Raw genomic sequence first — 5,935 nt, 5'->3', positions numbered from 1 at the left:
AACAGGCCAGCCTGACCAGGATTGGAGACCAACAAAGACCAGAAAACCAGCATAGGCTGGTTTAAGATGATTTTTTTCTCTCTCTCCCTGCAGGTTGGTATTATTGTAACCAGTTTACATTGTGATATCACTGTCAGGTTATTATTTCTGTTCCTGTTGGTCTGAACTGGTTTAAACTGGTCTTCAACTGGTCTCAGGTCTGAAAAGTGCCCAGAACCCCTTTAAAACCAGCCAACAGACCATCCTCACCAGAATGGGGGACCAACAAAGACCAGTATATCAACATAGGCTTGTCCGCTATTTTGCACAGTTCATCGGTATATGTTATTCTGAAAGAAAAACAAATGTGACTTAAATGACTTTCCTTTTCAGATGATGTCACCAAGCCCTCTTACTTTATATATTTTTTAACCGTTCATTTCATATAAGACCACTTGAGGTGATATTGTTAAAAAAACATTGCATTTTTTTGTCTATTTTATTTTATTAAGTTGGCACAAAATTCTAATCTGCTTTTTAAACACATCTTAAACACATCTTATTGATCTTTTATCCATGCATCAATTCAATTCAAGGAATCTCTATCTCTCTCACTTCTCTCACTCCCTCCCCCTTGGCCAGTGTTGGTGGTTGGTGAAGCTTGTACCTCTGCAGATTGTGTGCCAGAATGACAGAGGAAAGTGCCAGCAATCTGGTCTTTCTCAGCCACAACACTGAGAGAGCCACATACTGAGCAAAACCACTATCAAACACCTCTGCAGTTTCATCTTAGCCACCGAATTGTCACATGTGTTTGAATGAGAATTATTCTGAATCTTTAATTTGTGAATGCCCTTGACAGAAAATATTTTAGAATTTTGTACATGTAATTCCCAAGATGGCGGTCAACTCATGGCGGTCTTGTGTTTCCATTATGTTGTTAGTTTGACCTAGATTTTCTGTGTTCTAATTTAGCTGATTCTGTCCACCTGTTTTTTTGTAAGTTACCTCATTAGTTCCTTTGTTTGGTTCATGCTTATAAGTCCACAGTGTTTGTCAATTCTCGTTTACATTGGCATGTCATTCCTGTCTCCAGTATCTTTGTTATTAAAGACTATTTATTTTTATCTGCGTCTTCGTGAGCTTTCTTACACGGACCATAACAGAAGAACCGACCTACACAGTTTATTTATTTAGAGGCATTTTTCTTTCTTTTGTTTTATTAATTTTTTTCCCCAATGAACCTGCCTGCCGTCCAACTCCTCTGCCTTGAACAGGAAGACTGTTCCCTGGAGGATTACAAAAAAGACTTTTTGGATTTGGCATGCCAAACTCACTACCTAGACCATTCACTTTGCATTTTCTTCCTCACCAGCCTGAGCGAGCGGTCCAAGGCACGCCTCCCAGGGAACGGTCCTAGGGAGAATTTTGCCGCTTTTGTGGAGTGGGTGCTGGTGAACAACAACTCTCCTTTCACCATTGGCCCTGCGGAGGATGACTTTGCCACCAGCCCCACTCCATCAACGACAGAGCCCACCGCAGACGGAGAGCCCAAGCTTGCCGCGATGCATTAGTCAGCACAAGAGGAAGAAACTGAGCTGACCATTGCCCTGGAGACTGAGCCTCACGATGAGTCAGACCAGGTATGTGAGCCGGCAACATCGTAGATTGTCAAGGGAGTGTTTGTGGAGACTGACGGCTTGGAGGGAAGCCCTGCCCAAACTCCCACCACTGTGAGTGAGTTGAGTCTGGCCTCTGGAGCTTATTATGAGGAACTTAAGGACATTTTTAATGTGGATTTAATAGACTGGTTCGAGGAGGTAATGTTTCTGTATCTCCTTCATCGCTATCCAGTTCCTATGTCTATTGAGTCTCCGTTGGTTCCGCCCAGCCTCCCTCTCCCACCTCCTCTCCTAGAACTTGCCAGTTCCTCAGCCATGCCTCTGCTGGTTCCTGTCAGTCCCTCAACTCATACTCAATCTGCTCCATCCTGTTGTGCAGATTCACCTAAGGCCTTCCAGTCACCAGCTCCACATAGACATGAAGATCCTTTGTCTCCGCCTCCAGCCTCCGAGTCCCGGGCTCCACCTCGGCCCTCCAACCCATCAGCTCCACCTTGGCTCTTTGCTCCCTCGTCTCCATCATCGAAGGTCAGCAGTAAAGACATTGGTTAATAAAATGGGATTAAATGCATAAGAGATATTTAACATTTAATTATTGCAGGTTTGCATCGTATTCTGAGTTTGTATTCATTTTGAGGAATACTGAATCTGTTTTTGTGCAAGTGAGATGAGTAAATGCATGTTCACATTTAGTCTATAACTACAGTGACCAGCATGTTTACACAGCGCACACAACACCTCTGCACTTACTCCCGAATTCTCATTCTTCAACATGGGGACAGGAGAGCTGTCAGTCAATAAATAGGAAAACAAAGTAACTGGCGTTACTTATTTGAAAAAGTAACTCAGATATTTTTTGTAGATTAAAAAGTAATGCGTTTCTTTACTAGTTACTTGAGAAAAAGTAATCCGATTACATAACTCACATTACTTATAATGCATTAACCCCAACACTGTTCATCAATGGACCTTTTTTGCGAGTTAAATTTCACAGAAAAATGTGACTGCACCTTAACTACACAGGCTTGACGTAAACAGATGAACACTTATTATGTTGTATATATTCAACTCTTCTGTACTAGTTGAGTCCGAATAAACTGATGTAACTTTGTTAACTAAGTTTGCCATTTAATTTTTTCAGCTGTAGAATGGAGACTAATGACCAGGTGCATAGTCATCGAAATCCAATACCATTCTCTCCAGCATTTCCCATGATGCCATATGAAATAAACAACAAAAATAAGCTGTTATATGCAGCCCTGACCAATCCTTGCAAAATGGTCTTTCATTATTGTGTAGATGGGGGGGGGGGGGGGGTTGTCTGATCTGTAAGGAGTTAGATGCCTGGCAGACGTGAGGTTGTGACCATGTCATTCTCCTGTTCGCTTTGATTGGTTAACCAGATGCTTGTTCTGATCTCGTCTAGATGGCCAGTAAGGGAGAAGGGTGAAGAGGAAGTGCACATCAAACCAGAAGAAATCAATGCCCTCCTTCTCGCCAGAAGTCTTGAGAATGGGCATGATTAGTTTAATTGGCTAACGATCCAAAAGCCCAGGCTAGAGTCTAATCCTTAGTGAGTAGTCTGAGCCCCGGCTGGATCTGGCTTCCAGATCCGGAAGCAGAGTAAACGAAAGAGACGTCCAAATCAAAGTCTCTCAGACAGGCTACTGCTGTTAGCATTAATAGCATCTGCTGAGAGACTTTACGTTTGACTGTAAACATGTGTAGAGTTGAGTCAATGCTCATTTATAGACTTAATAGACTTTCTTTTGAGCATTATGGCTAAAATTATATGCTTTTTTGGTTCGTAAACTATATTTAAGATAACATTTGTAAAATCTTACATGACAAATAGAAAATGTAAAGGTAATGTATAGCCAACCCTTAAGGGGTTTATTTAGCATTAATGTCCATCTGGCTGTTCATTAGCTTGCTCATTACACAGCAACTTGCCAAAGAAATAAATACATGGACATGAAATATTGATTTTGAGTTGAAGTTGTTTTATTACCTTTGTAGATTAGCTTAAAGCTACCACTAAAAAAAAAATGGTCCAGCAAATCTTCAACCAAACAACAAGGCGAACACTGCAGGAGTTTACATTTTTTAAATGTGCAGTCACTTTAGTGAAATTTCAGCAAAATTTGTGGATAAAAAAGACTATTGTCAATAGTGTAGTAATGTATAAAGCATAGCTCACACAGAAGTCACTTTCAAGCCAAGCAGCTTAGTGTTGGTCGATGTGTCGAATTCGTGTGACTGACTTGAACCTGTTGTGAAATCTGCATGAGGAAATCTTTCGCACTCACAATTTTGTGAATTCCTGACGAGGTGACTGGATTTCTTTTTTGAACAATGCTAAATTTAACACATTTAGCCAAAACGTAACATGCCTTCTGCTTTAAGTTTACTGTCCTCCAAGGTATTTATATTACAGTCGGTAGTCATAGTTACTGTTTTGAGTTGCAAGATGTTATTCAGTTGTGCTGATAGACGCAGATACGAGATAATTGAAATTAGTGCCAATATGTTGTCGTAGTCAACAATGAAATATCCAGTTTAGGTTCATTATACAAAAATATTTAACTGCGATTGACTGATCCAAATTAATTATACCAGTGAGCTGTGAATTTATCACAATCAAATTCTAACCACCAGAGATGATGTCATTGCAATATCTGCATACTGAGTTGTGATTTACATATGTTGACTCGTGATTGACAATGCTTTTCACCACCTACAGTATAAGGATGCGGTCACATTTACCATTGCATGGCGAATTTCTATGGGGAAAATCCAGTCATCTCAATAGTCTACGCTATCTGGAATTTTGTGCAAAATGAATCATTTCCCCACCTGAATTTCACATTGAATTAAACGTTGACCAATATAAAGCTGCTTAGTTTGGCAGTGACCTGAATAATTGGTGCTTTGTTCATTGCTATACTATTGATAATGGACAAATGGACCTTCTTAGCCAGCAACATTTCACTAATGTGATCACGTCTTAAGAGTATAGTACTCACAGCTTCATTATCTATTTATTTGCTTGCACTGACAATGCAAAACAATAAATACAAATGAGCAATAACTGGGCAGCCTTTATCAATTTTTCATAAACTTCATAGACTGTTTTATGAGATTCCGTTCAAATGCTCTGTGCAAAATGATGAAATTGATGCTGTATAGAATGTTTGCTTCTGATCCAAACATATGTACATCATCTAAAGGGGGATCCAAATAAACTTTGGATCTTTTTGAGGCTATGTGCCACTGTTGCTAAAAATGCACCGACTTTTAACATCGCTGAAGTTCTGTCCCTAATTCAATACATACTTAACTAAAAAATAAGTTAAGACTATAAGGACGTTTTGCTATATAAAAATACTTTACATTGAGTTCCTTCCTGGGGCTTGGGGGAAAAAAACCCCCCCATCAAGGCAAGAAATGAAAATGCAGAAAAAATACCAAGGAACTTATGCTGAGACTCCAGACTGGCAGATAAGGCTGTTTGGCCAAGCGTGCCTTAGCTGGGGAAGGATTTTGGGCGTCTTCTCAGGAAGTCTTAGGGAAGCATTTCCTCTTTTCATATTTCATCTGAATGCAGCGTAGACTGTATGCGGCGGGTAGGGAACATATAAAGAGGCTTGCTCGGAGCTACAGCCTTTATGCAACCAAAGCTTTCAAAGGAAGAAGGTTGCTTACCGCACCAGGATTTAATGGTACCCTGCTCGTCCTCTCTCCCGCACTCTCTCTCACTCTACTGTCCTTTCTTCTTTCTTTCTACTTAATCATGCCTTTACTTTCTATCTCTTAGCAAACCAAACCATACAGTCACACAGTATGGGCCCGAGCGCACACACACATGTGGGCCGCGTGCACTAATGTTGGCTTTGATGTACCTATCTTCCTGTTTGACTGAGAGAGCAGGAGTTTGGGGGAATGTAGATGCTGGTGGCTGGGAGGTTTCTGTGCATTATCAAGTCTTCTCAGGAAGCATCCTGGATGGGGAAAGCTGGAGATAGAGAGAAAGACTTCAACCGGCTGCTATCGCAACACCCCAGATGAGTTCCCCCTCAACCCGATTTAATATTCCGAGTTCCCACTGTTTTTGACCAGAGCTTTTAAGTGAGATTTCCTGTTGTTTGTGATTACCATTTAAGGATTTTTAAAAATTTCTAGCTGAGAATGTCTAGTAAAAATTGTAATATAAAAATAGAAATTCAGTGATGTTTAAAGATTTTGATTACTTTTTCCAGTTGATTATAATTATCGGATTGGAATTTTTTACTATTTCTAGCTGTGCAAGAAACATTTAGTATATGAAAATTATT

At 40.2% G+C, this 5,935-nt stretch overlaps 1 long non-coding RNA gene across 1 annotated transcript; it reads left to right on the top strand.

Moving 5' to 3' along the window:
- Positions 1–1,066: 1,066 nt before the first annotated feature.
- On the top strand, positions 1,067–3,686 carry LOC107565686 (uncharacterized). Its single transcript, XR_001606407.1, has 3 exons — positions 1,067–1,622; positions 1,981–2,129; positions 3,028–3,686. It is a non-coding gene; the product is annotated as an uncharacterized lncRNA (long non-coding RNA).
- The last annotated feature ends 2,249 nt before the right edge of the window (positions 3,687–5,935 follow it).

This window comes from Sinocyclocheilus grahami, unplaced genomic scaffold (assembly GCF_001515645.1).
Source record: "Sinocyclocheilus grahami isolate Dianchi unplaced genomic scaffold, SAMN03320097.WGS_v1.1 scaffold1018.1, whole genome shotgun sequence".
Classification (NCBI taxonomy): Eukaryota; Metazoa; Chordata; class Actinopteri; order Cypriniformes; family Cyprinidae; genus Sinocyclocheilus; species Sinocyclocheilus grahami.
This window is presented reverse-complemented; position numbering and strand designations above follow the sequence as displayed.